Genomic DNA, 20,923 nt, shown 5'->3' on the forward strand with positions numbered 1-20,923 from the left:
CGGCCTACGCCAGAGCCAGAGCCACGCCAGATCTGAGCAATGTCTGTGACCTACACCACAGCTCACAGCAGTGCCGGATCCTTAACCCACCAAGCGAGGCCAGGGATTGAACCCACAACCTCATGGTTCCTAGTCAGATTTGTTTCCATTGCGCCATGACGGGAACTCCCAACATGTAGTTCTATGTACAGAGAAAGAACTGGAAAGAGATACGCAGACACTATGACAGTAGTTCTCTCTGCATGTTGGATTCAAGTGATTTTCATTGCCTCTTTCTGCTTACCTGCTTTATTTTTGATGAACATTTATTATTTTTATGTTAAGAAAATAAAAGCTTGTTTTTCAAAAATAGTACTCTTACTATATCTAAAGTTTTCATAGCATTTCCAGCATAGGGTATGCTTTGGGAAGAAAATAATGGGAAAATGGTCCCTTGTAATTACTGCATTTGTAATGTTCTCGCACCACGCTGATACACACTAGAGGCATCTACCAGTTTGGTAGGGTGCCAGTTAAAACGATGAAAACCTGGAAATAAAAATAAAGGAAATGACTCCTAGTCTTCACATCACGGGACAAACTGGGGCTCTCTTAAATTTGCAGCACAAAATTGATCTGACTTCATGTCGAAAGAAACAAATCTCATTTTACTTATACTTATCTACACGTGTCACTTCCTGCCTATGACCAGAGAATTATCTGGGTGAACTGAAAAAGTAAAAATAATAATAAGATGATAAGAAAAATAATAATGATATTAGTAAGAAACTATTATCAAGTAGTTGCTAAGTACCATGTACTTGTCTAAGCATTTTATTGGTATTGATCTGTTCAGAAATTTAGTTTGGCCTATAGCTCAACATGTCTTATGATTCTACAAGACAATCTTTAAGTGTAACTACAGATTCTAGAAGGACAGAGACCAAGTCTGCTTTGCCCCCCTCTATTTCCAGGATACCTAACAAAGGGTTCAACATACCAAGCAGCCTGAAAAGATATGTAAACCACTTGTATAGTTTTTGGCTTTATGTGTGGCTTTACTAATAGATGCCTGGACAGAGCAAAACTTGGGGTTTTGACCCCAAGAAAGAAACAAATTGCAAATCAGTAAGCACATCTGCTTAGTCAGACAAAGGTCAAGAATGAGGTGGTGTGTGATTTCACTCACGCTTGACAAATCTACCTCAGATCCATTCTAGATGAATATCCACGCGATGAAAATTAGAAACGAGTCACTAAGTGACTTTAGCTGTATTCGTTTGCTCACTGAATAAGAGTCACACCAGGCCCGTGTCCTAACGTCTTTAGAATGAATCGAGATTTTGGACTTAAGGTGCTATCATGTAATTATATCAGAGAAGAGATTTCAAGTTAAAAGATGAAAGGAAAGAAATAAAAAGCTTCAAGATGTAAACAAATCTTCCAATTCATTCAAACCTCTTCTGCGCAAATGTTTAGGCTTCCAACTAGTCCCTTGATTTAAACTCAGTTAAATGCCTGAACTATGTGTCATCCAACAGAAATAGAATAGAGAATGAAAATGTCAAAACTTTTAAGATGGCAGAATTTTTTTCAGATGATGGAATTGATTAGTCTTTGAACTAACCTATTAAAGAAACCAAAAGGCTGGACTCAAGGAAAAGTGGTCATTTCTTTGAAAAGTTCATGTTTTCCAACCCATACCATTCTAAATATTGCAGGAATGCTGACATGATTTAAAACCACTACTCACACGTTCAAAGGGGAAGTGGAAGTTAATTTAGACATTAAGCATCAAAATGACCAAGTCGGTAAAGGGGTTCAAAAGGATCAAAATTCAAACTCTCTTTGAAAGGGTTAAAGAGAAGAATTACTGTCTGCGTATAAGAAGAGCAAGCCAATCTCTGTATAATCTTCTAAATTTATCACAGCCAAGTAATATGAACCCAGCACTATCATGGATTTCAAAATTACTTTGTATTTTCAATTTGTAAAGACTCGTATTGAGCATGTTTCCTTACTATACGCTTTAATATTTTCCCCACATGCCTAAAGTACATCTTGGTTAATTTGCTTCATATACTTAACTGACCAAATAAAGTTTCAAAATGCTGGTCAATGGCTTTATGTTCAAAGCCAGACAACATTCATCTTGGCTTTTATTTTTGTCTTTTTTTTTTGCCTTTTCTGGGGCTGCTCCCACGGTATATGGAGGTTCCCAGGCTAGGGGTCTAATCAGAACTATAGCCACCAGCCTACGCCAGAGCCACAGCAACGCGGGATCCGAGCCGAATCTGCAACCTACACCACAGCTCACAGCAACGCTGGATCGTTAACCCACTGAGCAAGCGCAGGGAGTGAACCTGCAACCTCATGGTTCCTAGTCAGATTCGTTAACCACTGTGCCACGACGGGAACTCCCGGCTTTTATTTTTGAAATCAAATTTGGTTTCTGGACGTTCCTTTAAAGATAAACTCCTTATTAAAATTTCTCTTACTAAATAGCTATGCACAACCATTACACAATTACTACACAGATTAATGACTGACTGGCTTTCTCTTAATGAATTAAAACTTTAATTCAAATGTGTTTTTTGGAAGTATCAGATGTATTAAAAAGGATTGTAAAGTCATGCTATCCATTTTTCTGTAACAAACATTACTTCAAAATTCTTTTCAATATGTAAAAATAAACAATTCCATAGAACTAGCAGCAGAAATTTAGCATAATGTTTTGTTTCAATGGGACACTCCCTCCTACTGACTGCTGGAAAAAACCCAGTGGTGGTAACCAGGAATAGGAGATAAATTTCAAGAAGCATTTTGGCTTGCCATTGGTTTGCTAACCATGACACCTGCTGAATTTCTCTTCACTTAGCCATTTTTTAAAGCTACTTGAGTCATTTCAAATTGTGTTCAGTGGACAAGGCAAACATGAAATTCTAGTCTTTGGTGACTATTTCCTAGAGGCAGCTGTGAGTGAAAGTAGAGGCCAAATACAGTATTCACAAAGATTCTGTTAGCTTCATCATTAATATTTGCGGTAGTCAGAATTCTAAGAGGATCCCAAGGTTCCTGGCCCCTGGGGTACATGTTTTGTATAACCCCCTCCTTTTGAATGTGGGTGGTACCTGTGAATAAAATGGATATCATTCTTGTGGTTAGGACGGTACATTGCAAAGAAGAAGGAACTTCTGTGAATGTAAGGACTTTGAGTTAGTAGAGGATTATTATCCTGGGTGGGCCGAACCTCATCAGGCGACTCCTGTAACAAGCAGGATCAGGAGTCAGAGAGATTCCCCTGCAGACTTTGAAGAAGCTGCTACTGCTGTAAAAGGTCTGGGAGAGGGACACGTGGCAAGGAACTGCAGGGATGTCAGGGGACAAGGTCGACAGCTTTCAGAAAGCTGGGACCTCAGTCTTAAAGCTACAAGGAATTGACTTCTGCCAACAATCATGAGAGTATTCAAGAAAACCCCGAGCTCCAGAAAAGAACACAGCCTGGACAAAATTTTGATTGCAGTTTTGTGAGACCCTGAGCAGAGGGACCAACTAAGCCGTGCCTATTCTCTTGACTCATGGAAACCATGAGATAATAAATACGTGTTGTTTCAAGCTAAGTTTGTGATAATTTGTTACACAGCAAGAGCAAACTAACATGGCATTCAAATATAAGATATTGTTGATGCTAAGAACATGTAGATTTAAGATGCCTACTATGCACTGATTAATTTCTAGCATTCCAGACGTTTCCTTATGTTTATTTAGCAAGTCTATCCGAGGTTGACTTATGTTCACCCAAAGAAAATGGTTAAGATACCTTCTTAGAAAAGAAGCTAATAAGGGGTGATTTCCAGTAGTGTAAATGCTTTTGAAAATTTCCTCCTGATCCTTTCAAGAAACTTCAATAATAAAGCGAGATCAAATGACACGAAAAAACTCAAAAATAATTTTTGGGGTCTCCTATAAAAAGTCAAGGGTTTTCAGGAGATAACTTTTTGCTGCAACCTGATGTAACAAAAATAATACAAAGGGAAAAACGATCATTATTTTAACTTTTATGGTCTTTTTTAGGGCCACACCTGTGGCACATGGAGGTTCCCAGGCTAGGGGCCGAATTGGAGCTACAGCTGCTAGCCTACACCACAGCCACAGCAACGCAGGATCCAAGCTGCATCTGCGACCTACACCACAGCCCATGGCAACACCGGATCCTTAGCCCACTGAGCAAGGCCAGGGATTGAACCTGCGTCTTCATGGATACTAGCTGGATTCGTCACCACTGACTGAACCACAATGGGAACTCCCTCCATCTCAAATTATTAGATTTACCAAACACTTTGACCAAGAATTTTATATGACAATTGTGAAGTAAATCCTACAGGAATGATAAGAAAGTACAATGCTGTTTTTTTTGCTTAAGAAAGCTTCTTAAAGGGGATATTTTAGGAGTCCAAAGAGCCGTAATATTAATGGGAAGGGAGGAAGAAGGGAAGAGATCACAAACTACATTACGGTAACAATGGAACAACATGCTGGATTTTCAAAGAGGAGGTGACCAGTCAGGGTTAGTGCTTATTTTGTTAGAGGCCTTATTCAAAAATTCACTGTCCTGTGAAAGTGACCCCTGGTTAATGCTGCTCAGGACCTTATCTGGTCTGTCGTAGGAGTCCGGGTGATGTAATCCCAGTTGTCAAAGAAGATTTAACTGGTATATGTTTCTTTCTTCAAAGTATCAACGTCAAGAACAGAGAGGTTAGTTTCAATACTGGCCACTTATAGTCACAATCTGTTGGGGAGAAACTCTCGAAACCAGCAAACTCTGCATTTTCATCTTAAAATCCAATACATAGGCTGGTTAGAGAGGACCACAAAATGCTGTTTAAGTTAGCTGGTTCATGTTTAAGTTCAGACATTCTCCTGTTTGTTGTCATGATCGAATTCCCAGTGACCTATCTTTATTGCTTTACCAGAAAAACTACTATACCACATCTAAAGGCTGTTGGAAGCCTTCATCCACCTAGCGACCGCAAGAGAGCCAGGAGGCAGTTAAAGAGATGGTCATCAAATTCCAACATACCGATCATTAAAAAAAAAAAAAAAAAAAAAAGACAGAAAATAATAAAAGCCACAAATTATGAAGCACCTACGAAGAGCCATGTACTTACAAATAATCTCAAATCTTTACATTTTCATCTTAGAATGATAGGTATTATTAGCCTACCTAATCATAACTTATTGTCACAGAAACTAGATATCAAGGATGCCAAGCAACCTGCTCAAGATCACACAGCCATTAAGGGATATTTCTGACCCAGGTCTTTCTAGTTCTAAAGCTTGTATATTTTGTAAAATACCACACTCCCTCAGTAGTTTCCCATGTATACTCTAAAAACAGTGTCCTATTTATTAGGTCAACAAAATATATTTATAGTTGAAGCATCTAATATGGTTATCCAAAGAAAAAACTCAAAGAAAGTTTATATCGGCTGCAAAAGACTATGCAAAAAATAAAAAAACAACTCTTACAAACATCACCTGATGGTGGAATAGAAGGACTGGAGCTCAACTTCTCTCCTAAAAAACAACAAAATTCACAACTAAAGGCTGAGCAATCTCCACCCAAATGGACCGGAAACCTTAAAAAAGATACCCTACTCCAGAAGAAAAAGAGGAGGCCACATCAAGAGGTAGGAGGGGCGATTCCGTGATATAAACAACCCCACACCTCTGCAGTGGGAAGCTCCACAGACTGAAAACAAACTGGTTCACAGAGACTCACCTACAGGAGTGAGAGTTCTGAGTCCCACATCAAACCCTCACATGCTGGGATCTGGCACTGGGAGAAAGAGCCCCTGGAGCATCTGGCATTGAAGGCCAGTGGGGCTTGTGTGCAGGAGCTCCACAGGACTGGGGGAAATGGAGACCCCATTTTTAAAAGGCGCATACAGACTTTCACGTGCAGTAGGTCCCAGGGCAGAGCAAGGTCTCCACAGGAACCTAGGTCAAACCTGACTGCAGTTCTTGAAGAACATCCTGGGAAAACAGGGGTGAATGTGGCTTGTTGTGAGGGATGGACATTGGAAGCAAAGCTCTTGGGAATATTCAGCAGCTTGCCTTTCTCCGGAGGTGGCCATTTTGGGAAAATCTGGCCCCACCTGTCAGCCAGCTGCTGAGAAGCCCCAGGGCAAACAACAACCCAGGTGGGATCACAGCCCCCTGCCTCAGTAAACAGGCTACCTAAAGACCCCTCAGGCACACAGCTGCCTCTAATCCCATCCAGAGACTAAGCCGCACCCACCAGAGGGATTAGAATCAGCTCCACCTACCAGTGGGCAGGCATCAGCCCCCCCCCCCTCCCTGCCCCCATCAGGAAGCCTACAGCAAACCCCCATACTGACTTCAGCCACAAGGGGGGCAGACGCCAGAAGTAAGAGAGGCTACAATTCTAGTATCTATAAAAAGGTCACCACACCAAAAACCTATAAAAATGAAAAGACAGAGAACTATGACTCAGATAAGGGAGAAAGGAAAAAACCCAGAAAAACAGCTAAGCAATGAGGAGATTCTCAGCATCCAGGAAAAAGACTTTAGATTGTCGATGCTAAAGATGATACAAGACATTGGAAATAAACTGGAGGCAAAGATGGATGACTTACAGGAAACACTGACCAAAGAGGTACAAGATATAAAACTTAAATAAGAAGAGATGCAAAATACAGTAACTGAAATAAAAAATTCACTAGAAGCAGCTAACAGCAGAATACAGGAGGCAGAAGAACGAATAAGCGAGGTGGAGGACAGATTAGTGGAAATTATGGATGTGGAACAGAAAAGAGAAAAAAGACTGAAAAGAAATGGAGAGAGTCTCAGAGAACTCTGGGACAATGTTAAAAACGCACCAACATCCGTATTACAGGGTGCCAGAAGGAGAAGAGAGAGAGAAGGGGACAGAAAAAATATTCCAAGAGATAATAGCTGAAAACTTCCCTCACATGGAAAAGGAACCACTCACTCAAATCCAGGAAGCACAAGAGTACCATATAAAATAAACCCAAGGAGGAATACATCGAGACACATATTAATCAAACTGACCAAAATTAAAGACAAAGAGAAAATACGGAAAGCAGCTAGGGAAAAGAAACAAGTAACATACAAGAGAATCCCAATAAGGTTATGGGCAGATTTTTCAGCAGAAACTCTGCAGGCCAGAAGGGAGTGGCATGATATACTTAACATGATGAAAGGAAAAAACCTCCAACCAAGATTACTCTACCCAGCAAGGATCTCATTCAGATTTGAAGGAGAATTCAAAACCTTCACAGATAAGCAAAAGTTGAGAGAATTCAGCAACACTAAACCAGCCTTACAACAAATACTAAAGGAACGTCTCCAGGCAGAAAAGAAAAGACAGCAACAGGGAACAAAAATTCCACAAATGACAAGGCTCACCAGTAAAGGTATATATACAGTAAAGATATAAATCATCCATGCACAATTATACCACCAAAATCAGAAATCATGAGAAGAGGTGCTTACAGATGCAGGACACTGGAGATGAACTCTCAATTAAGAGACCAACAACTTAAAACAATCTCATATACATATAGACTCATATCAAAACTTCAGAATAACTGCAAACCAAAAATCTACAACTGATACACAAACAAGGAATCTCTGGAGAAGAAATATATCTCATAGTAAATAAGTGCATAATCCACCATGAAGGGGGTCATTTGACATCATTCTTGGAATGCTGAAGTCTTCTTAGATCTGATTCTGATTTCCTCTCCATCAAAGAATTTATGATAATTATAATTAAATAATGCCACTGTACAATAATACAGTTATACAACTGCATTATTAATAACCATTTCTCTCCATGGTACAATGTAAGGTCTACAATGTCTTGTTTATCACATCACCTAGAATGGTTTAATGCCTGTATTGAAGAATCAATAAGATGTAACAAATTGTGAGGACATATTTATATAGTTACACTATTTTTTAACCAATTTATGCATTTTGTATTTTGTTTATTTTCAGAGGGTGTATTATTTTTGTTATTTTATTATTTAAGTTATTCTTTTTATTATCAATATACAACATTTAATGGTATATAAGGCTTTCTTCTTTATAAATTTTAGTTGCATAATGTACACAATTTTCATATAATGCTAATTTTTAAAGAAAAATTGAAATGTAATAGGTAATACTAAATAGTAAAGATGAAAGCCATACAAAATGGGATAAAGTATAGAATAAATTTCCTATTTGTCTCAGCAAAAAAAAATAAAAAAACAACTCTTACAGTACTAGGAATCATCTTGTCTTATAGACCAAAAGTTTTTCTTGGCCTGAATAGGAATCAGTTAAGATTTTATTTAACATACTGAACATATTATCAGAAATTCTAACACAGAACCTCCAAAAGATAACTATCAAACAGACTTAGAAGTCTCCTAATAATGACCCAAAGATGCTAAATTGTAGAACAGTAAATAGTAAATGAATACATTTAATATGTACAATAGGCCTCTTGCCGGTTCAACAAGTCACTTTCTCTATAACCTCCTGGAAACAAAAGCAGAAAGGATCACAGTTCTTCTTTCAAGAATCATCGATATCTTCCAAGCCCAGTCTACTGGATACGGCAGTAAAACTTCACTTAAGCAGGGTAAAGTCTAACATACACCATTATTTAGAATTTGGCAAGTCTTGACATCAAGGAAGGTCTCTAGGCTGCTAATATCAGTGTCAAAGTAGGCAGCTAAGCTGCAGCCTTTCACTCACAGGGAAGTGCAGTTTTACAGAAACCAAGAGATGTACTCGAAGGAGAAGGCTGTGATCAAGGGAGGTGAATGCTCTTGAGAGGTCAAGAATAACAAGAATAAAGGAGCGCAGGAGAGTGAGGCTCATGGAAGATGGGTCCGAATGCCTTAAAAACCAATGGGAAGCGAAGAAGCAGGGACAAGGTGTGTAGTCAACTCTCCCATGAAATTGGTCTGTAAAGGGAAGCAGCTACAGGGAGGCGGAGGGAAGCAAAGCTGAACCGTCTGAAGGTGGAGGCAGTAAGGCAAGTTGGCCTGCTGATGGGAATGTCCAGCAAATGAGCAGGGGGCTGGGCCTTGGCAAGAGGTTAATGGAGGAAGCCAAGTCCCAGAGAAGGTGGCGACCACACAATTAGTAGGTGGAGGAGTCAGGATTTAAACCCGAGCTCTTCCTCCTTGTGGGGTACTATTCCACCAAGTTGCCCACTTCTGAAAAAAGTTCTGATTATTTATCTTGGTGGTATAAACCAAAGATGAGCTAGTTTGTTTGCTTGCTTGTTTTTTCTTTTTAGGGCCTCACCTGTGGCATATGGAGGTTCCCAGACTAGGGGCCGAATCGGAGCTGCAGCTGCCAGCCTACACCACAGCCGCAGCAACGCAAGATCCAAACCGCGTCTTCAACCTACACCACAGCTCATGGCAACGCTGGATTCTTAATCCGCTGAGTGAGGCCAGGGATCAAACCTGCATCCTCATGGATACTAGTCAAATTTATTTCCACTGAGCCACGATGGGAATTCCAAAAGATGAGCTAGTTTAGAAGGCAGCTTTTTAATGGTATGTAAATATTTTTCTTCAGCCTAAACGACATGCTAACTGCTATTGTGACTGTTCTCTGTACCTTCAGGCCTTCAGATGCCCCTGCACATCTGAGTCTAAGTGTGGGGAAAGGGTGCACCAGTCCTGTCTGTCAGACTAATGCTGTCGGCACAAAGCGTGGTGCCATTTCTCAAGCACAGGATGAAAGCTGAGGACCCGTACCACGTTTTGCAAGTCATCTACCACCAGCAAATTTATACTTAGACTCATCTCTTCCAGCTGAGAGCGATGCCCTGCTCTCCAGCAGCTGCCCCCAGGTGAGGACAGGACTGTTCCAGGGCCATTTCAGCTCTACCTTATGATGAAATCATCTCCAACCAGGATGCTATATAAGGGCTATGCTTGGAATGATGAATCCTCAGTTAAAGGACCATTCTGTTCCTGGGTACCAACACGTGGTACATGATAGGAGGTGGTAGTTCACGGTACTGTACTTAGATTTGTGTCCTAATGATAAAATCCATGACAATTCACTCTAATGTAATTTACTATGATTAACACACTGAACAATAAAAAAAGGTAAAACATTCAGACTATTTTGACTTTTTAACCTTTTTCCGTGAATAAAAATGTTTTAAAATCATTTTTATGATGGAGAGAATAAAATGAAAGTTAATACAGTTTCTGAGGTTTATCCTTCTAACTGTATAGCCAACCTTCAAAATGAGCTAAAAGCCCCCCCCCCACCCCCCGCAAGAACTACCACATCATAAAGAAGTTCAGGTAATTTAAAAGGCTTAGACACGAGTGATTTCTTCAATTTTTTAAAAAATGGGAGAATGGAGTAAAAATTATATGGATTACTCAGGAGAAAAGACATGATGAGTTCTCTAATGTATTCCAAATGTTCATTTGTGAGTGAAAATTTACAACCAGAGAGAGAAAGGATAGACACAAGGAAAATGTCATATTAAAGAAATCTGGTTTCTCGGCCAACACTAAAGTCTCTTAACGTTTTAGGGGATTTCCTCTCCTTTCGGGGTAAGTACAGATACCCCAGTGGGGGGACTAAAATTTAAAAATTGCTTTTCATGCTCCATATACTTAGGAGTTGGAGATTCCCTACCCATCCCATCTTCCCCAGCACCTCCCATGAGTTCAGGGCAAAATGGATTCTGGCTCAACGCAGCGATCCCACACATTCACGGAGGGCTGAGAATGAGGAAGAGATGGCTGAGAGAACCACATTATTTTCTTTGCACGGAAAATAAATATAGCACAATATAGCATAATGTTTTATTCATTCTGCCTAGATACCCAGATGAAAAGTAAAAAACTCAATCATACATATGTTTGGTTTATATCTTCCCTGTCCAATATGGTAGTTACTGGCCACATGTGATTCTTTACATTTAAATTAATTAAAATTAAATGAATTTTAAAAATGTAGCTGCTCAGCATAGCCACATTTCAAGTGCTCAAGCACCGTATTTGGCTAGTTGTTAAAGTACTGGACTGTGCATACTTAGAAAATTTGCATCACTGCAGAAAGTTCTATTAGAGAGCTTTGGTCTATAGACACTAAATCACTTTTTAGTCTTTTGGTCTTGTCATAGAACAGTGGGAAAATCTTAACTTTCACGTTTTTTTCTCAGCATGTAAATCCTCTTTAAAGTTGCAAAAGCAAAACACTTGCACTGTACGACACATAGCATTATACAAAGGAAAACCAAAAACAAAAAACAAAAAACAAAAGCTCTTTCTGTCTTCAACAAGCTGGGGATGTAACTCAGTGCTCAAACTTGGTAGATATCCTTAGAAATACTTTTCTCCACAATACTGACTTAGATGATGCAAAGTTAAGTGTTTATGAAAATACGTTCACTTCTGTCGGTTAAAACATGATGGAAAGCTTGGAGTTTAAGGCTCCTACTGGTAGAATTTAATTAGTAAGGGATGCCTTGTCTGTGATGTTCCTTGCTTGGGATATGCCTGCCCTAGGAATCTATTAATCCTAATGTTCCTTGCACACAAGCAGAGCACCCATCACTTTATTTAAAGTAAAATTTGAAACTGATGGGAACATTTCATAGGGGAAAAAAGAAATATAATTTTAGGTCTCTTCAAATTGCTTGAACTGTGAAATCAAGTAATGAACACCAGAAAAGCTTCTGTCAGCTAGAATCTCAGCTTCGTGTAGTCAGCATTTTCTTGCTAAACCTTATTATGGCAAAGCATTTGATTTTTCATCCCTGCACTCTGTTCATCCCCACAAATAAACTACTTTGACCTCCACCTGTTACTTAGTGAAATCAGCCTGCCATCCTTCAATAACCCTATTCTCTGCCTTCAAAGGCATTTGAGTCACGGAGAAAGTGGGAAGGTAGAGCTGTGCAACGAATAGAGCGGATATCACTTTATAACTACGCGGTAGTTCACAGTTCAGGCTAGAAGCCACAGAGCAAAGGGAAATGGATTTTTTTAAAAAAGGCAATGTCTATGGATGCTGGAAGGGGGCAACACATTTCATCATTTTAACATGAAATTTTTCACAGGAAGAGGTTCTCTCGAGCTCTTATTTAATGCCAAAAACTGGCTTTTTCCTAATAATAATAATAATAATAATAATAAACCTCTCTCAAAAAGAGGCATGCCTTCATTTTAAGAGATGAGCCAACAGGTCACTTTTTTTTTTTTTTAGGGCCCCACCTGCAGCATATGGAGGTTCCCAGGCTAGAGGTTGAATGAGAGCTGTAGCCACCAACCTACACCACAGCCACAGCAATGTAGGATCCAAGCTACATCTGCGTTCTACACCACAGCTCACGGCAACACCAGATCCTTAACCCACTGAGCAATGCCAGGGATGGAACCTACATCTTCTTGGATGCTAGTCAGATGCATTTCCACTGAGCCACGACGGAACTCCCAACAGGTCATTTCAAAGCTTAAAAGTACTTCAGGTAGGTTCATTATTCTGATTTTTGGCAAAACAAAACCAACTGCTAAACTCAAGTGCAGCTTTGTGGATGCAAAAGGACCACGCTATTATTAAACACTATGAAAACAAACAAAAACATACAATAAAAAGGAAATAGCTGTGCACAGCTACACGAGCCATTTTCTGAAGCAAATGACATATCAGAAAAAAGTCTTCTGTGGAAAGTTGCGCTTCTCCTGATTAATGCTGCATTCAACAGAAGAGATGGTGTCTGTCTAATTACGTTGAATACTTATCTGAGAGGGATTAGCAGGATGTTTCTGCTCACTGTCATTCTCTGTGACAACATAATGATAGATCCGTTTACTTAGAGGAGTGAATTATTAAAAACTGTGCTGTTTTCTTAACTGTCTTCATATCTTGGAAATATTTTATTAAAAATTACTTATCTGACACGAAGGGTAAATGCTTGGCAACGTTTTTCATATCAATTAAGCAAATGAGTTAGTTCCATTCAGTCACAGCTTTGGATGAGTGTCTTATGCGAGTCTGGGGAAACTCGATCACTATAATGCTGTTATGTTGGAGTTAGTGATTCACCCATTTTCCTCCTTGTCTTATTTGTCCAAATCCTAAAGTTTGGTTTTCACTTATACTAAAAACTGCTCATGGCCGACATTTTCTCTGGAGTCATGATTTAGCACTTCTCCTTCATATTCACACCTTTTTTTGGAACCCAACACAAGGATCCAATTTTATACAGACAACTCCCCACGGGCCAATCAGAAAGAGATGCTAGCAAGATACCATCTCTTGCAGCTTTTTCCTACTAGGATAATTAACTTTATCTAGCACCTATTAGGAAAAGGTCTTTATACAGGATAAAAATAAAAAAGCAAACCATGTCAGGCTCTTCAAGTAAGCTGTGGACCCCCAACCAAAGGACTGTTTCCACGTGTGTTGAAACAGACAACACTAGGTTTCTCTCCTTTTTTTTTTTTTCTTTCTACTTACCAAAACTTCGAAACTGTCACCAACTGAATGGGAAACACAACCAAATATGTGTACTGAATGTAAGTTGCTGAACCTCTCCCACAAGGGAGAGCTTATTCCTCCGGCTTTGGTCAACTTAAGACAACTATCAATTAGTCCAAGTGTCAGATAATGACATTTACAACAGACAACATCTCTGCAAAAGCCTCCAAGTGTGCGACTAGGACATGAATTTATGTGATTTACTATAATAATTATGTGTTATAAATTTTTTTTAAAACTAAAGGCATGTTAAGGCTTCAGTGCCAGTGGACAAACTCATAAAAATATCAAGCACATCAAAAGAAGAAAAATGACCAGTTAAGTCTTTTGAGGATACAATTTCTTTTCCAAAGGAAAAAAAAAAGAAAAAAGAAAGGAAGAAAGAAAGAAAGAAAGAAAGAAAAGAAAATCGCCCACTGGAAAAAAGAACTGAAAAATTAGAAGCAGGTGTTATTGCTATAAAGTGATAAATATCAAAGAATAACTGGCCCTGAAAAGTATTCTTATGCATTCCATACGACTTTTAATCCTCACACGTGTATTCTGACATTAGAACATGAAGTGCTGTTTATGAAAGTCCCTGAAGAGCGTTAAAACATGAGAGACGCTGCACGGCCACTTTGATAAACGGTCTCTTCACTCAGGTTTGCGAAATGTCTGAAAGGCAGATGGCAAATTCTGACTGGCATTAAGTCACAAGTAATCACGATATCCTAGAACTCATTCATCCTGGAAGCGAATCACCGGGAAGTGCTTTCTGGGTTGGGACAGCTAACACTGCTGAGTCGTCTGGTACCGCAGAGGACACTTCAGATTAGAAACGGGCATCGGGTCACCATTCTTTGAATTTCTCAGGACTTGAGTGTGTTTCCAAAGGTGCTGATGAAAACTGTACCTCTCGTTAGAATCAAAGTGGAAAATCTCTAGAGGGTGGAACGTTTCTTCTAAATGAAGGGCCACAAGACGTTTGGACCACTTCAAAATCCGGAAGAGCTGGACTATCACCGGAAGGAACACTGGCCGCTGTCTGCGAGGCCGTTCTCTACAGAGGCTGAAGGCGCTGGACCACAGCACGGAGCCCCTCACGCCAAACCAACCAGAGAACCAGGAACTAAAGCACCCAGGATTTAAAAATCCAAAAAGTTCAGAGGGGCTTTTAAATTGTTACGGGAGGGAGATCAATAATACCTGACTCCGAACAGGCAAGCTGAATAACTATTTAAGTGGGTTCGGTTACTCCATCGTGGTTTACTATTTCATCGGGAGGCTTCAAAATATAGTGACTTTTTGATTCCTGAGGTGTTTTCTACTTGAGAGACATACTTCGTGATTCAGTGCTGGAGAGACCCCGCTCCACTGTAGTACGTGGTGTGCTGCTCAGGAATCCATCAGGAAACACTCCCTGATTTACTACATTGGTGTGAGCATTTCTCGTAATCTTCTAGGAGGTAATTCACCCATCATCTCGAAATGGGTGCCATGTCTTTGATTAATTGATGAGTTTATGATGTATTTGAAACCCTTGGGTGGACAGAGTTGGATAAATAGGCATTGTTGTAATCCCCTGTTGAGCAGGAAGGTAACTGGGAAGTGCATGGCTGTGCCAGAAGCTGCTGCGCAGCATGGGCAGAAAAGCTATTGCCTCCTGAGATCTGGGGGCCCGAGGACCTCTTGCTTCCTCTAAGGGGCCCAGAGAAAGCCCCTTAATTCTAGAGTATTAAAAAAACAATTTCATTAAAAACACTGATGGCCAAAAATAGAGAGAACTCTACGCCCATACAAACCGACAGTGTTATACTTATTTAACATGTAAATAGAATCATTAGTAAGTAGGAAAAAGACAAAAACTTGAGAGAGGGAAGTAAGTCTGAAATAGTGTTATTAATGATCGGCACCATTTTTACAAACTGAATATATATGTACATACACACATTATATCTATATACATATGTTCATATTTTTATATATGAATACAAATATACATATAAATCTGTAACTACAGATATAAAAATTTATAGATAGCTTAGAACAATGTATGACCCACAGTAAATGCTCAATTAACATTAGCTCTTTCCAATAACACATATATTTAAATTTTCAGCAGCATTCCGATGAAACAATACAAATAAATTTATCTTGCACTATTAGTAAGAATGTGGTATTATGTCTGAAATATCTACATTGTGTTCTGGTTTTTGTTTTTTGGGGTTTTTTTGTCTTTTGTCTTTCCAGGGCTGCCCCCATGGCATATGGAAGTTCCCAGGCTAGGGGTCTAATCAGAGCTACAGCCACTGGCCTACACCACAGCCACAGCAATGGGGGATCCGAGCCGCGTCTGTGACCTACACCACAGCTCACAGCAATGCCGGATCCTTAACCCACAAAGCAAGGCCAGGGATCGAATCCGCAACCTCACGGTTACTAGTCAGGTTCATTAACCACTGAGCCACAATGGGAATTCCTACATTGTGTTCATAGAGCAGAACAGAGCAAGTAAGAACACTATTTATAGCAGTATTTTTTTCTCTTTATATCAGAGGTTAAAACTACTTTGTGTTTGAGTTCTACAAATATTTATTAGTATTTATTAGATAAATAAAATGTTAGATATAGGAAAATCAACACAGGAAATTCTTAGGTAAGCCTGATTATCTACCTATCTGCCTGTCTGTCTGCCTGTCTATCTCTCTCTTTTGTTTCTTTTCTTCCAATTATACTTTCTGGTTATTTTTACCTTTGGTGAATTTGATCTCAATTCAGAATAATTCTGTTTCCTCTAAGTAAATATATTTTTTAGATTCTGTCCAATTTCCTATCCACAAGTCAGAACACTCTTTTGGGAAGGGGTTGAGTCCATGGTGCAGAAAGCTGTTTTTTGCAGGAATAGGATGGCCTTGGGCACTTTCTGAGGGTTTCCTAGTGCATCAGAATTCTATCTGCCTCTTAGAAATAAAGAAAGGTAAGATTCTGGTAGCATGAAAGGAAAGAAACAGGATCAGTGTTCACTGATGCTTCTTCAACAATGGAATGGCTGATGCACCTGCTCTTCAAACAGTTTCAAGGAAGGATGATGCTTGAGGCCCATAAATGGACTCCTAACCTACGTGACACTAAGCATACTCGATGCCTTGTTGAACTGGATAGACTTCCTTCCTTCTCTAGGCTGGAAGGTTTGTCTGATCTATTTTTATATGCCCTCTATCATCTTGTACAGTGTTTTCTATACCTAACAGACACACTTAATTCCATAGTATCTTAAACTCACATAGCACTTCAGCATTTTGGAAAAGGGATAGCTAATATCTGTATAAAGCTTTCTATTTATAAGTACACTTTACATATATTAAGAATACTCTATTTCCAGTGCCATGCACAGCACCCTGCACACAGCTGGTGCTTAATATATGGTAGCTCCTGTTTTTATTATCATCTCAATTGAGCTTTTCAAAGCTAGGAGGTAGGAACGCCAGGTTGTTTTATGGAACCCATGTTTACATATCAGGAAATGAAAAGCAGTTTGCTAAATTCAGGCTTGTTCATGACAGAAGACAAGAATTGGAGACTTTTTGGAGTTCCCGTCGTGGCGCAGTGGTTAACGAATCCGACTAGGAACCATGAGGTTGAGGGTTCGGTCCCTGCCCTTGCTCAGTGGGTTAAGGATCCGGCATTGCCGTGAGCTGTGGTGTAGGTTGCAGACGCGGCTCGGATCCCGCGTTGCTGTGGCTCTGGCGTAGGCCGGTGGCTACAGCTCCGATTCAACCCCTAGCCTGGGAACCTCCATATGCCGCAGGAGCAGCCCAAGAAATAGCAACAACAACAACAACAAAAAAAAAAGACAAAAGACAAAAAAAAAAGAATTGGAGACTTTTGAACTTTAACTTGTACTTTTCCCATCTTTATAATACATGCTATTTCTCTCTTACTTCCTCTCTTCCCACAAGCCTATGAAGATTGTTGTGGCTGGGATGAAATTTGCTTTAAGGCACCTCCTTACAATGTGCTAAACAAGGCCACACAATGAGCCAGCTCTTTGCTACCTAAGCCATGGGGCATACGCTGAAGATGGTGACAAGAACACAGGGGAGGGAAGAAGATTTAGAATGTAAACCTAAGGTATAAGATACACGTCTCCCTTCCTTCTTTCTAGAATATTTATACAGCTTCATTTTCAAACATGAAATAAAAAATTTGGAGACTTGGGTAATTTATTTATGCAGACAAGACCAGCTGAAATGCAGCGTCTGTTTTCCTGGGAGCTTTTGGATTTACAAAACTGTGCATCTGAGATCTCTGATGCCAGTGGAACTGCACTCATTCACTTAACAGACGTATGCAGCACTCTGCTTCCTGAGCACTTTGCCCCTCTCAAAGGACAAGATGAGGCCTGCGTGGTCCCCATCTTACTATTAATTTACTCATTCAACAACTCCTGATTCAATGGTTACCATATGCTAGATACTATAACAGGCTTCAGGAATACAACAGCCATTTCTTTTTGATCGTGCTTTACCATATTTATGTATGTGACAAACACCCACCCACATATACATTGTACTTGCATATATGTGAGAAGACTATTTCTTTTCTTCTAATAGGTAACCTTTTAGACTCCAATTAGAATAGGCTGTTTTAGCTCCTTTTTTTTTTCCTGACTTAAAAAAATCGTCATGATAAAGAAGATATGGAGATATTCGAAGGGTCGTTAAGAGTGCTCATTTTCTACTACAGTTTTCCTGTCATAACCCCTTATTTGGATGAAAATCCTCTGCTAAAGGAGGGTCACTGAAGAGCAGGAACCCTTGTTACTGCACCGGTGCTCCCTGGTGCACCAGCCTCTAATGAGCAGGTGCCAATACTAAAGAGATAATGGGAGACGATGCTGTCACATAATGATGAGTCCCCACTGCTCTATAAATGCAGAAGAAAAGCCAAGACATTGATCCTATGGCAGTGTTCTGTAACAGTGACTATTCCTATTACCGCAGGAGATTGTGGGAGATTTAATCATTTCCCCTAATATATGCCAGTGCAGCTGAGTGTCTATGATCAATGTACTGTTGTTACTAGGCTGCTGCCTTTTTATTGGCATTGATAATGGGCCTCCACCTAAGCATCTCAGCTGCAAGTTGAAGGTGGTCAGCTCCCCCCACTCTTGCAATTGATGAATGACTGTTGGCAGTCAAATTAGGACCAGCCGAGCTGAGAATTCAAGTCAACTTAATACGGAGTACTGAAAACTACATTGAACAAACATAATAAGTTTGCAAAATCCCACTATGCTCCTAGCAGTTGTGACCCTGAACTCTGGTTCTAAATGTCCTGGGCTGCTGGTTGACAAGATGTTTACCAAGTATCCTTCTGCAAATGTCTTTAAAAATGTATTTCTTAACTTAATAACTGTGATAAGAAAGACAGTACGCTCTCACAGTGCTTAATTTTAACCTTAAAAAATGAAGAGTGTTAAGTCTTTGGGAAGAAATCTATCTCTGAAAGTTATTTAAGAAAAGGACTACAGCTATACTTACTACTTTATGAAATGTGACTTAAAAACTTTTCATTAACTGTTTAGAACTTCCAGCATCTCGGCTAATGTAGTCTGGACCGCTAATAAGGTTTTACAATCACAAAACAATTGAAGGCATGCTCGAATTCTGAATATTTTTCTATAGGAGAAAACTTAAGGAGTAAGAGGCTCTTGTTTTCAAACAGAATGAAATTTCGCTGTTCTATAATTTCATGTTTGTTTGTTTGTTTGTTTTTCCACAATAAAAATGATCTTTACCTGAGCCGAAACTGACTGGTATATATTCAAAGGCAGGAACTGGTGCCACTAGTAATCCATGAAGCCCACTGGACCAGAGGATAAGTCAATTCTGGGCACACAGATAACCTGACAAGTTTCACAGGACAGCCACATCTCGCAACTTAGAAAGATTCATGAAGAATACTTAAATTTATATCTACCAATGATTGAATGGCTAAGACATCACATCTCACTTTCAAGTGTGTGAACATTTCTCATTTGGGTTCCAATGGAAACCCAGTTTGACTGCTTCTTTTTGAGGACAGTGTCCCTAATTCTAAAGTCAGATTGAACAGCTCTCTCCTTTCACTCTTACAGAATTTAAACCTGCTAGCTTTCAACCAACACGAGCTGGGTAAGGTCCATAATCCTAACAACAGTTCACACACTTAGAGAACACTAATTTTTTTTTTTCCTATTTTGGATGTCCCATGGCATATGGGTTTCCTAGGCAAGGGATCAGATCTGAGCCACAACTGCAGCAACACTTGATCCTTAACCCACTGTGCTGGACCAGGGGTTGAACCTGTATCCCATTGCTCCAGAGACATCACCAATCCCATTGCACCACAGTGGGAACTCCAAGAGAACATTAATTTTAACAAAGGACTTTGGCACTTGGAACAGAAGTTCATGTTTGTCATTTTATTATCTTAACTTTGTGGCAGAGATGGGGCATAAACAACAGTTCCCACCTTATAAGTGGTGGCTGACAACTGAGGAAACCTGGCTTGCCCTTGAACACAGGGACTTGAGGGGGTCATCTCTGCATCTACTCTACACCACTCACAGTCAGTACTTAATAAAGATGCAATGACTTGGCTTGATTTATACTGATCAGATGATCAGCTCTTCTTCATGCACTTAACCTGGAGGAAGATGAGAGAGGCAGATGAGAGAATTTTCTTTCTTTACTGAGGTATCCAAACATTGTGTGAGTTCCTGCATGAGGGTACCATCTTCTCTGATCTGTTTAAAAATAGCTTAGATTTCATCTGTTGAGAAGAGTGTTAAAGGCATTCCTACTTAAAGCAGGGAGAAACATTGGGAAACACAGCGCTGAAAGTTCAGGTTGCCTCAGTTGCAAGATACAAAATTAATACACAGAAATCAACTGCATTTCTATATACTAAGAATGAAAGATCAGAAAGAGAAATTAGGGAAGCAATTCCATTTACCATTGCATCCAAAAGAATAAAATACCTAGGAGTAAACCTACCTAAAGAGACAAAAGACCTGTACTCTGAAAACTGTAAGACACTAATGAAAGAAATCAAAGATAACAAAAATAGATGGAAAGACATACCATGCTCTTGGATTGGAAGAGTCAATATTATCAAGATGACTATACTACCCAAGGCGATCTACAGATTCAACGCAATCCCTATCAAATTACCAAGGCCATTCTTCACAGAACTCAAACAAAATATTTTAAAGTTTGTTTGGAAGCACAAAAGACCCAGAATAGCCAAAGACATCCTGAAAAAGAAAAATGGAGCTGGAGGAATCAGGCTCCTGGACTTCAAACTATCCTACAAAGCAACAGTTATCAAAATCATATGGTACTGTCACAAA

General features: G+C 39.6%; 1 protein-coding gene across 6 annotated transcripts in view; it reads right to left on the reverse strand.

Annotated features, from left to right (window-relative positions):
* NFIA (nuclear factor I A) overlaps positions 1 to 20,923 on the reverse strand; it is a 403,238-nt gene that overhangs the window by 87,699 nt on the left and 294,616 nt on the right. The window lies entirely within an intron of this gene.

The sequence above is a fragment of the Phacochoerus africanus genome, chromosome 8 (assembly GCF_016906955.1).
Source record: "Phacochoerus africanus isolate WHEZ1 chromosome 8, ROS_Pafr_v1, whole genome shotgun sequence".
In the NCBI taxonomy this organism is placed as follows: Eukaryota; Metazoa; Chordata; class Mammalia; order Artiodactyla; family Suidae; genus Phacochoerus; species Phacochoerus africanus.